The 13,524-nt window shown below is 35.3% G+C and overlaps 1 pseudogene; it reads right to left on the bottom strand.

Moving 5' to 3' along the window:
* Positions 1 to 5,479: 5,479 nt before the first annotated feature.
* Positions 5,480 to 11,996, bottom strand: LOC110099011 (annotated as a pseudogene).
* Between the last annotated feature and the right edge of the window lie 1,528 nt (positions 11,997 to 13,524).

Genomic DNA, 13,524 nt, shown 5'->3' with positions numbered 1-13,524 from the left:
TAATTATAAGATTTAAATATAATAATAATTTAATATTATGCTTGAATTATTACTTAAAGTTGCAACAAACGACATCGAGGTCACTAATCACTATCAGAAAAGCATTAACTAAGAAAATTCAAAATCGAATTTACTTAAGCATAATTCAACCGGGCCCACATCTCTTCTGATTAAACAAATTTAATCCATGAAAAGTGGAACGAGACTGCTCTTTTCACGTGATTTTAACATGTTTTCTTTCTTGGTCCTAAATTTTTTTTTCTAGGATATGGATTGTTATTTAAAGATAAAAGAGTGTGTAGAGAATGATATTGTGTAGAGATTGTTTTTAATTATATATTTTTTAAAGAAAGAATAAATTAATATATAATTATTAGAAGGAATATATAATTATAAGATTTAAATATAATAATAATTTAATATTATGCTTGAATTATTACTTAAAGTTGCAACAAACGACATCGAGGTCACTAATCACTATCAGAAAAGCATTAACTAAGAAAATTCAAAATCGAATTTACTTAAGCATAATTCAACCGGGCCCACATCTCTTCTGATTAAACAAATTTAATCCATGAAAAGTGGAACGACCGAATCTGAAGATCTCATTTGTGACATCATGTTTTACGACTTACAATATGCCACGTGTGCGCATTTCCAGCAATAGCTCAGCGGGTGAGAATTTGGGTTTTGTTTAATAAGCCAATTACCTTTTAAGAAAATTATTACTATTTTTACAAGAAAAAAAAAATCTAATTCCTCCGCAGCCGTTTCGTATGAATGATTTCCCACGTGTGAAAATTCTACTCGTTAAATCATCCCGCAGTTAGCGGTTAGCGGCTGTACGACGATTATAGACGGCCGCGATGGGCGGAAGAAAGGCCAGTTGACGCGAGATTTTTTTAAAGATTTCTGCACAGTATCTAAAATTATATTATTTACATAATATAATACTCCTCTAATTAAATTTCATTAATCTTCTTCACTAAACTCTTATTGGGCAACAAGGATAAAGAAAGTCGCAGCATGTGATGCAGCGTGCGAATGGGATCTCGTTGGGACTAAACTTCTCTCTTATTTATTTGTGTGCATGTTTGATTTTCATATGAAATTTCTAAAATCTACATCTCTTTACTGCTCCACTACGATTTCTCATACCCTCCGACCTTGATTGTCCTTCCACTATGGTCCCTTCGTCCTTCATTGCGTGCCGACTATGATCCTTCGACCTATGTCACCCCCACTACGGTCTCTTCGACCTCTATCGCCCATCAAATAAAGTTCCTCCGACCTAAATCGCCTAAGTCGATCCCCCTGATCTCAATCACTTGACTACAACCCTTCCACCCTCCATTGTCCGATTATGGACCTACCAACCAAAATACCAAATAAACAAGCATATGTTCTCTTGAGAATATCTCTCATGTCACTAGATTCTTCCAAATCCAACCATGTAATGCACTCTATATGATGATATTTACTATATTGAGTTAAGGCCTTTCTATAAGGAAGGACATTATTTGTAATTAATGGCAAACACTAGTAGATTCATTTTCAACTAGACATTGATAATCATATAACTAAATATAATATGTACACTTCTATATGATTACTAGATATATAGTACCGTTTTTTGGGAAAATTGGATAGTATTATACTAAATTGTTATGAGTTTTGAAGATTTTTTTAGTACTTCTACTTTACTTGTTAATCTTTGGATAATATTGTGACGATGTATGAGTTAAAAATGAACGTTTACTATTTTATTGCTTCTAAATAATACTATACTACATTATTTTTCTAGCATCTATATATTATTGGTTTACTAGTTCATAGGCTTTACTATTATTGATCATATTGACTACTACAATTATGAATTAAATAATTTCACAATTTATCTTTTATGCTTTGAGTTCTGTTTTAGAATTTTGGGATGACATAACCGATAAGGGGAAAGTGATGAGAGAGGGTGAAATACCTCATTTTTGCATGCATTCATGAAACATCGACAATGTCCTATCCGGATCGTCTCCGGAGACGCAAACTTCACGGATCAGGGAATCCCATGTCTTCTCGGATATAGCGGGATCGTGTGTGAGGCGTTTGCGATCTCGATCATGAGATCTGTCTTTGTCGCGATCGCCACTTGAGCGGTGGCTGGAGTCCAGCGGATCGCTTGATGCAGGAGCGTGCGGGGCGCCGGAGCTGATGGGGTCTGGCTTCACTTGGGTCGTAAGGGGCATAGGCGATGGGTCGGTTAGCTGCGGAAGTGGGGCTGGGAGCAGGAGCGAGAGCGGGCTGTGATCATGTTGAGTTGCTGAGACGGTTGTTTCGTCGGGTAGGGAATCGCGGCCGTCGCCAGGCGCGGGTTCGCGCTCGTCGCCAGGCGCGGTATCATGCTCGAATGCGGAAGCGATTCGTTGACGAACAGAGTCGGATGTGGATGCAGTAGAGGAGATCGGAGGAGAAACAAAGGATGCGGAAGTAGTCAGTGGAGGCGGATGCGGAAGCGAATCGTTGGGCAAGGGATGTTTGTGAACTTTGCGATCAGGCAGAGGATCTCGCCATCGCAATGGAAGCTCGAGCGGTGGGTATTCCGGCGGTGGATCACGCCATTTGAGCGGGAGTTCGAGCGGAGCGTAATCATCTGCGACCGTGGGAGTATGGCGGGACGGATGGCATCTGCGTGAAGCGGACGAGGGGATCGAAGAAGAAGAATGTCTCGGTATGGTTGCCGACGACATCCTCATCCTCCTTATTGACCGAAGGGTTTCGCGAATCCGATCAAGGTTTCTTTCTACCTGATCGAGCGACTTCTTCGATTGAGCTTGATAGAAGGCGATCCGGCTTCGAGTATCGTCGACAGCCCACCTTCCTTGGCGTCGATCGTCGTCGACCGCCAATATTGTTTTGCGGCTTCGATCGTCGTCGACAGCCGACCTTCTGTAATACATCGATCTTCGCAAGCTCCAGGCTCTGATACCAACTGATGTAGTGGATCGTCGGAAGATCAAACCTGCAAGAAGGATTTCAAGGAGTTCCCAATCCAGGGAAGAAGAAGAGAGCTTTCTCAAAGCTTGAAAAGGGTTTATATCATTCAATGTCTTCCTATTACAAAAACCTCCTATTTATAAAGCAAAAAAGAGAATTCTAGAAGCTCATTCTAACAAACTTAGATAAGGTGTCCTAGGGAACACCATAAATATAGGATGCACCGCATCAAAAAACATGAAACCAAGTTAATATATTGAAAGCACAATGAATCAACAAAGATACCGACCAAAGATTTGTATATAATAATATAATTACATTAAACGTCAGAAATTGAATATATACCATCGTTTTTGGATTATTCAATCATAGAGTTTGGTAGGCAAATGAATTAAGATCTACAAGCCACGTTTACAACAAATAAACAATATAAAACTTTTAACATTAAGATTAGAAGTACTAATTAAATATTTAATAAACATATGCATTGTTTTTGAAAGGACCGTAAACGAAGTGACTAAAATCTTGCATTATTTTTTAAAGGAGGATTGTGAAAGCATTTGATTTGAATGTAACTTCAAATTTGATATAAAATTAATTTTTTTTTTTAAACAGGAGATGAGTGGCGACCTTGTTTCAATGAGGAATTGGAGCGAATGAGCTCTCGAAAGCACATGTCGATGCCTATAGAACCACAAGTCATGGAGATGATTGTAGGAGATGAACGTCGTTACCAGTAATGAAGACACAAACTAAGATGTCATTTGTGGCACAAGCAAAGCTAGGTCACGAAGATGCCCGAGTGAAGCTAGGTCACGAGGTGTTGTATTGAGCAGGAGAACTCAGTAGTAGAACCGGGCGGGAAGGAAGAACCTACAGAGCTCGGTGGGAACTTCGTGGGCAGGACGCAAGAGCAAGGTCTACAAAAGCGAGATATTTTCTTAGCACGAGAGGGAAATTCACGGAAGCGAGGGAGTGTTTGGAATTCACACGATTTTAATAGGTTTCAAATACATTGCAAATACACCACATAGAGAATTCCGAATGCTTCAACAAATATCAAAATACTTAAAATGCACGCATTCGATTTGTAGTAACAGCTAAATGCGTTGAACCAAAGGGCCCTTAAAAGAAACTTTTTTTAAAGAAAAAAGCTATTTTTTTAAAGTATAAAAAAGAAGTTTTAAAGAGACGCACAAAGCATTCGATATCAGTACTTTTTTTATTGGGAAATATCAGCACTCACTACTCCGTCTCTCTCTATATTCTCATCTCTCTCTCTCTTCCCATCAGCTCCGCTTTCCTCCCGAGACAATCGTACTCCCAGGTGAAGTGGGGCCCGCCAGTGCACGTGTGCATTATCACGGGCATCTCCAGATCCTCTCATTGCCCAGGCACCAAATACGCTTCCATCCGTTCAAGTGCTACCACGTCATCCTATAAAAATCTAGATTTAAAAATAGGAAAAATTATAAAAAAGTTTTGATAAAAGCGTCAATTTATGATGAGTCATCCCTATGCCTGAGGAATTTTAAACATAAGAAAAAAATTGCATTTTCTCATTTTTTTGCAGCATACGAAAATTTTTATTGCATTTTCATTGAAAAAAATTGCATTTTCATACAAACGAAATTATTTATCTATTTAGTACTGTTTTAAGGGGAAGAGAGGAACGGGAGAGAAAGAGAAACAGAGAGAGAAACGTAGAGAAAAGAATTTAAGCATTTAACTTTAAATACTATAAAATTATATTTTAAATATTTAATCAAATTTTATTTAACTTCAAAATTTTTAAGTAAAATTTGAATTATATTTTAAATATTTAATAAAATTAATATAAAATATTAAAAAATATTTTAACATAATTATATTGTATATACTTTTACATATTATTAAAATTTGGTATATTTAATAATATTTAATATTGAATTTTTAATATTAAATTAAATATTCTTAAATTATATCATTTTTAATAATATTTTAAAGTATATTCAATATAGATTATGTTAAAAAAATTAAGATTTAAAATTAATTTTATTAAATATTTAAATATAATTCAAAAGTGACTTTAAAATTTAAAATTAAATAAAATTTGATTAAATATCTAAAATATAATTTTAAAATATTTAAAGTTAAATTCTTAAATTTCCTTCTCTCCGTTTCTCTCTGTCTCTACACCTTTCTCTCTCTCCGTTTCACTTTCTCTCCCGTCCCTCTCCCCACCTTAAAACAGTACTAAATTATTTGCAGATAAGACACAATAAAATATTGCGTTTTAATGAAAAATGTAATAAAAATTGACATTTCTGTAGAAAAATGAGAAAATGCAAAAAAAAATTGTGTTTTGTGTTAAAACGTAATTTCGAAATGTTTGCATAATCTTTTTAAAATTTTTGTTTTGATGATCCTTCTCCTAATTTAAGCGCTAATCAAGATACTTTTTAAAATTCCTCCCCTATGCCCAACACAAAGCAGGGAGCAGCAAAGCAAAAATAAAAAAAAAATAAAAATTAGAAAAATTCACATAAATTATTTTATTAAACAAACGCACATATGTAGAAAACATCGGTTCCTCCGCCGGCACATTACACCCTTCAGGAGGCTACTCCACCGCTGCGGCGGCGGAGGACGCCGATGGTTCTAGCCGTTTTCTTCTGCTCCCGCTACGTCGACCAGAAATCACCGAAGTGTGCTTCTCGGCGTCGTTTGCATGTCCGCCGTATCGCGTAGAGCCGCTCCTCAGTCGCCGTCGCTCGCCGTCGCCGCTGCCATCGTTCGCGTCCTCAGTGCGGCTTCTCACCGCTGCTACGTGCACCGGAAGCACGCATTTGCAGAAGAATCCTACAGAATCCGAGAAGCAGTCCAGATTTGTAATCAGAAGGGAAAGGAAATCGAAATCGATATCGAAATTGAAACCGAAAGCCTAATTGAGGCTTCGTATCGACTTGAGATTGAAGTCTGGAAAGGGTACCAAGATTCGCCAGGCGATTTACCCAGCTGGGTATGGCATTGCCGGTGAGGCGAATGCAGGCGTCGTTGCAAAAATGATTGCAGTTCTTGGAGATGAGATTGTAGGTGTTTCCGGTGTAGCTCTCGGCGAGCTCCTCCATCAGATCCTGCACTTCCTCCGGCCCCAAATCCGTCCTCCCAATCAAAATCGACTTCCGAAACGCGAACCCAGGGCACGACCTCGGCTCCGCGTCGAAGATCCCCGTGGATGGATGATCGTGCGCCCCGTATGCGTACTCCACTCCGTGCACTACAAAACCCAAACCCCCAAATCAAGCGATCCATCCAAAAATCACCCTAAATCCTAAACCTGATTAAATCGATTCGGTTAAGAAGAAGAAGTTAGCCGGATCTGACCTTGGACGCCAGAATGGTAGACACCGAGACCGAACCAGTAAGCGTAACCGTTGATGGGTGTGAGATCATAGACGTTGAGGTAAACCGGCACCGCCCCCGTCTTCCGCTTCCAGACGGAGGGGCACCGGATGAACATGTCGGCGGCAGCTGCGGCGGATCAGGCAATCTCCAGCGGCTGCGAGGAACGCATAGGTTCCAATTCCGATTATTTCTTCTCTTCGTTTCTCCTATTGTAAGCACCGCTTTAGACTTGCTCGAGAATTTGGGAAAAAGAAGCTAAAGAGGAAGAAGACGACGACGACGAGGAGATCGCAGAGAAAAGGATGAAGCAGAGTAAGCTCTGCAATATCTTTATTGCTCTTCTAATTCTACCACTACGATTTCGCCAGTTAAGGTAAAGAACTAAAGGTGCCATTAGCATGAGCTTCTGTACCAGTAACTGCAGGAAATTCAAGAGAAAATATCAACCGTTCATTTTATGCCCCTTTGAAGATTGATCATTTACTTACCGTCCGATCAGAATGAGTTCATGATCCTTTCCGCTGCTGTTAAAAATCGGATGCTTTTTTTTAATCGCACGCCTCTTTGGTCCTCAATATTTTTTTTTTTGAAATTGAAGGTGATGCCCAATATATTCATTCATAAACTTTAATTATATAAATATTAAAATATTCATAAATAAAGAACTGCTATAACGATGGATAAAATAGGGGTGTCAAATATTTGACCCGACCCAAAAACTCAAACTCAACTCGAAAATTTTGAGTTATGGTCAACCCATTTAAGAAGCGGGGTTGAGTTCGGGTTTAAAATCCTAACCCGATTGCAAATTCGGATCAGGTTCAGGGCAACCCAAAAATCTGACTTCAACCTGGAACCAATCCAGTTCCTATCCTGCACTGCATCTCAAAATCGGAAGTCACGACAGCTCGATGTTCCTTTTTTCGGGTCAAAAGTCACGATAGCTCGCCTAAGGCAATACATATATTGACTTCCAAACCTCGAGTCGCCCCCTTCGATATTGTTCCTTCTGTCAGGTTGTAAGTCACGAACAACTCGCCTCCTTTGACACAGTTCCTTCTGTCGGGTTAGAAGTCACGACAGCTCGCCGTTCAGAATGACAACGTTCTTTTCCCCCATTCGTGCGCTTCTTCGGCCAATCAGCTGATAAAAGACGTATTTGCCTCCTTCGATGACGTTCCTTTTGTATGGTTGGAAGTCATGATAGACAGCTCACCATTTCTTTTGTTGGATCGGAAGTAACGACGACGATGACAGAGGGAGCTCGCTTGTTGTGAAGGTAATCATTTTCTTCAGTGATTTCATGCCAGGTCTGTATACCCGAAAATCAGGCGGGTCGAGTCTTGGTTGAAATTTCTGACCCATTTGTAAAAAATGGATCAGGTTTGGGTCGTGTCAAACAATAATAGGTCAGAATCAATTTTGACCCGAACCCAATTTTGACACCCCTACAATAACAGACACACAAATATTTATATTAAAAATGCTTGAAATTACCCACAACTTATAGTAGTCTTCATTGATCAAGTGCAATAACCGTCCGAATAGCCTAAAAAATATAGAATCTTCTAATCTCGAGATCCACAAAAAATTATAATAGAAAGGTGTCCCAACAAAGCTAATGAAGTATGAGGCCATTCTCCAAAAATATACTGTGTAGCCAACATATAATGAAACAATAATGAAAACCTTTAAGCAATAGCAAATTCAAATGAAATTCAATCACATTAAAAGGAGAAATTCATAGAAATAATCTCCCAACAATTCGTTCGCCAAATACCCCATAATGAACATCAGAAAAGAGCATCACCAACAATAGTACATATTTAGGCTTCGTTTGGGACGATTTTTTTATTGCTTCTTAAAGAAGCTTTTAGTACAAAAATGTTAATTTTTGTACTAGAAAGCAGCTTTAAGAAGCAGCAAGAAAGTCGTCTCAACCGAAGCCTTAGGCTTCGTTTGGGACGGTTTTTTTATTGCTTTCTAAAATGGAGTTTTAGTACAAATTTTTTTAATTTCGTAATAAAACTCCGTTTTAAAAAGCAATAAAAAAAGCCGTCCCAAATGAAGCCTTAGTCTAGCAAACACAAGAAGAGGGATGCATTTTGATGATATGCATTTTATCATTTTATTATCCGTTCATTTTAATGATAATTTTGTATATTTTAACATATTAGTATTATTAAAAAATTGCTTCATAAAGCGGTAAGAAATCTCTTCGTTTCGGACGGCTTTCTTACATTTTCTTAAAATAATTTTTTAGTACAATAAATTTAATTTTTTATTACAAAGCTAGTTTAAGAAGTAGTAAATTTATTAAACAAAAATGAAATAAAAAAAAGTAGGAAATTTGATGCAAGATATTTGATGAAGTTATTAAAAAAACTCTTATATAAAAAAATATAATATACAATATAAAAATATTAGGATTATCCTTACATAAAATAAAAAAATATATATATATTATACATATAAAAAATAAGTGGTTGACCTTCCTAACAATCTCTACCTGTGGAAAGTTCTTATGAAATGCCAAATGGTTGGCCATAATATAAATAGCGTGTTTATCCAATAAAACAACATAGGTCAAAATCAGACCATTGGATCTATTCATATCATCCTATTCAAATCATTTAGAACCGTTCGATCATGTACTTAATTATATCCTAATCTATGATTTAATCCAATTAAATTACTGTCACCTGCGTATATTGTCTAAAAATATGGGCTTCTATTGATTAATAAGTTCCATGTCATGATTGTAAATAAATTAATGGATGGTTAGCAATTTGTTCCAATCATAATGATTGTGATAAAATGGGGAAGATGAAGCGTAATTTCAAATAGAATGAAATGATTTGATTTGTTTAGTTGGATTAATTGTATTTTAAGTTAATTAAGTATTGATTATATTCATATTTAGTGTGTTTGTAAGTATGATTATGAGCTTGGTTGAGGTAGCTTTCAGACTGTTTTGTTTTGCAGGCTGCAATTACAATTTTATTTTGTTATTACTTTCTTACTTTTTTTTTTTTTGGGTTTAATAGATAAAACTATTATTAAGATAAATTAAATAAAACTATTATTTTGTAAGGTTTTTATATAGAATTTCTTAAAGTTTAGTATTTCTTGGTAGAAGAGTGATTTTTAAAATTTGAATATAAGAGAAATAATTAATTTTATTTTATAAATAAAAAAAAATTTCAATGTCCTTATATGTATTGGGACACCTCCAATACTATTTTGTTGAAATTTTAAATTATTTCTCCTCTAGAGAATATATGCTCTCAATAGCAATAAAAACTTGTCAATCATCATCCGCCACTATTGTTAAGCTTTACAGTCTATATATTTATTTTTTTCACTGTAAACAAAATATATAATCACTTACATTTATTTTACACTTATTCAAATAACTCATTCTTGATATATCATCAAAAAATTATCTTGATCAGGCACGAATCTTGACGCAAAATCAAGCCGAAAACTTCAAAAATTAAATCTAGGATCATATGAACTTCGATTTCAGCAAACCTATAGTCAAACTGAGCGTCTCAGAAACACAAACCCAAAGACACCAAATTCAACTAAATTGGAGTCCAAATGAGTCCAAATAAAGAACCCAAAGCGCTATTAGAAGGTTCGAACCACAAGTTGGGTTATCAAACGGCTTCCAAACATAACATGCTTATAGTCAAATCTAGCGGCTCGACGAGACAAATACAACGAGCCCAAGATCGTTGAATTCCAACATCATTAAGGCCTTAAAATGTCTGATGAATGGTACATGATCAAGGGATTCAATATCGGTCGTCCATCCAACCACTCCCCATTTACCCTTGATCTCTCACCTATTTACGGGCCATGCCACTTCAGAAATCTATAAATATACCCTTCATTTCTCCTGAGAGGGGATCCAAGCAAGAAGAAGAAGATAAGGATAGGAGGGAAGAAACTCCTCGATCACCGCCGAATTATGCTCGACGCCCGTGTGACGCCGGAATTCAGTCCGTCGCCCAAGTGACACCGGAATTCTGCCCGACGCCAAAGTGACGCCGGAATTCTGCCCAAGTAACGCCCAGAATTCTGTCTGACGTTCAAGTAATGCTAGAATTCCGTTTGACTTTCCAGTGACGCCAGAACTCTGCCCGATTTTTAAGTGATGCTGGAATTCTAAGTGACTCTAAATTCAACTCGAATACACAACTTGTTTGTAATTGGATTTCAATTCGGAAGTGAAGCATTGTAATCTGATCGTCCTAAATTTTAAGGATGAATCAGCCTCTTATACCTCAAGCAAACATTAGTGGAATTATTTCAACTAGGCGTAGCCCCGTGGTTTTTTCCCTTTTCATGATTTTCCCTGTGTTTGTGTGCTGGATATCCGTGCAACGCTGAGACGAAAATGTTCTAACTCTATCACCGTGTATATTCTAGTCTGCAACAGTTTTGATTGCTATAAGCCAAAAAAAAGGAAATTGATATCATTTTCATATTTTATTTTTATTGGGAAAAAAAGATAAGTTTTCATAATATTTTTTTTTTTAATTTTAGAAAATATGCTTAAGAGATTGAAGCATATCAAATGTTTGAAATGTTCAAAAATAGAAGAAAAACCTAAAAGTTTAAGTCTAAATGAGGATTCAATATGTAACTCTCTATTGAAATTCAATTGAAAAATTAGTAAAATTGATATTTGAAATGTTAAAAATATAGAATTATGATGTCTTTTATGGATTTAATATTAGATTAATTCAGGAGAAATAATTTATCAATATGAACATCAGAGCCCTTTGATACGCTTTAAGATGAGTACAATTCATAGTCAATGTTTGCACTAATCCCAAATAAGATCTTAGATATTTGAGTTCCTTTCAATTAATGTTGCACAGAATAATTTTGTGCGGAGTCCGGATCGGGATAACTGTCCGGTTTACTGAGTATATTCAGTAAATATTGCATAAATGCTCAGTAATTTTTTTACTAAGTATTTATGTAGTATTTAATGAGTATACAAAGTAAATCATACAACTGTCTCATCCGGACTCCGCACGTAATAATTTCTCCTATATATCGGTGATAGAAGAATTGAAAGTAATGTAGAAAAATATAATGAATAAAAATATTGGCAATAATAATGATGTATTACAAAAATAAATACTATAAACAGTGAATGCATATTCACATGTTCGAATTTATATGATAATAATTCTAATATAATTACACATTGGAAGCATGGGCTACATAGCTTCTCTATGAGAAGAAAATTTTTCAAATTACACTTTTGTAACATTTTTCATAAATAGTATAAATTGTATTTTTACAAACAAATAACAAAAAACCAGATACTACATAATCAAGCATGAATTAGGGTTATCATCACTAAACATACCAAAATAAACATCATAATTATTTTTACTAAGATCCTCAAATACAACAACTTTATCATTCCTTACATCATTGAGCTCTTCATTTTTTGGATAATTTTCCTTTTGTTTGTTTTTGAGAATCTCTTTTAATGTTAGAATCTCAGCCTTCTTTCCTGTTTTCTTTCTGAGTTTCTTCAGAATTTTTTCTGGTTTTATACGTCCAATTACTATAGCCTTGTGACCATCCATGTCAACTTTGACCTCCTCAACACCTAGTTTAAATTAAATATTTATAAGAGAGAGATATTTTATAAGAAAAAAAAATTGATAAGGTCAAGTCATACTTATTTTACCTTTGAGCTTTTGAAGAGTCATAAAAACCGAGCTTTCGCAACCTTTGCAATGCATGTAAACCTTTAGTTCCACAATGAGTTTCTATTGCAAAATTGTTATTTCGTATGTTAGTTTCAAATCTTATTGAAATACGCATATATTGTGCATATTGGATGCTATTTTTTCAAATCTAATACCATTATATATATGCACACACGTGCGCGCGCACATATGCAACAAATTTGGTGGAGGCCCCAAAGGGGGTTAGCCTCTAGATGGCGGGCAAATGATTTTGGCGCCTTCCAAGTGTATTATAGAAAGTGTAAGAGCACGATATAAATTGGTCAGGCGAGAATATATCCCAAGATAGAAAATCCTAAATTTGACTTAAGACCTTTAATGCATATTATGTAATTGATTTCAGGACTTGAAACCACCTGAAATGCTTTGAAAAGTTTCATGATTTATGGAGATATTTTCATATTTTTCTCGAATTATGTAGTCGATCATAAACTTTTAAAGTTTTGATGGACCAAAATTAAGTTAGACAATAAATTTTAAACCTTAAACCCTAATGTTGTATAAATCAAAGCATTGGATACTAAAAAATCATTAACAAACAAATCAAATTTGATAGAAATGAGAATGTTCGGATTAAGACATACCATATTAGAACGATAAATTTAGAACTGATTAGACATGACTTGCGCCATGAAAGACAAAAATTCATTAAAAAAAAGTTATAGAAATTTAGGCTTCGTTTGGGACGGGTTTTTTATTGCTTCTTAAAACAGCTTCCTAGTATAAAAATTAAAATTTTTGTACTAGGAAATTGCTTTAAGAAGCAGAAAGAAAGCCATCCCAAACGAAACCTTAATCTCAAAAGATTAGTTATGAAAAAAGATTTGTAGCAAAGATAACATAGATAAAAGTAATGGATCAAAACAAAGAAAACCTAAACCCTAAACAAATGAAAATGATGATGATGATGATGATGATGATGAAATAAAACAGACATAATATCTAAATACAAACCTTTTTCCTGCCTTTTTTCTCTATAGCCATTGAAGCCACAACAAAGACCTGACCTCCTAAAAACTCAAATAGAAATCAGATATGGAAGAAGAATGGAATCTGTTGTTCATATCCCTTCTCTCCTCAGTCCATTGTGATCTGCAATGGCCCTTTTTCTTTTTCCTCTGCAAAGGAAAAGAAAAAAAAAAGATTGCTTTATATTAATGAATTAGGCGTTAATTAAAATAATTAATGAATATTCACCACATATTAATGGGTTATCATAATGAGAATTAAAAGGAAATTAAGTAATATCAAAGCAAAGAAAAATAACTGAGAAGCAGCCTTAAATCACCTTAAGAGCATTCAAATCCCGTTAATCTTCTCTTCTTAAGAAATAGTTCAGAATCCTTTTTTTTTTTTCCTTTAC

Source organism: Dendrobium catenatum, unplaced genomic scaffold, assembly GCF_001605985.2.
Source record: "Dendrobium catenatum unplaced genomic scaffold, ASM160598v2 fragScaff_scaffold_156, whole genome shotgun sequence".
Classification (NCBI taxonomy): Eukaryota; Viridiplantae; Streptophyta; class Magnoliopsida; order Asparagales; family Orchidaceae; genus Dendrobium; species Dendrobium catenatum.
Note: the sequence above shows the minus strand (reverse complement) of the source record. Positions and strands in the feature narration are given on the sequence as shown.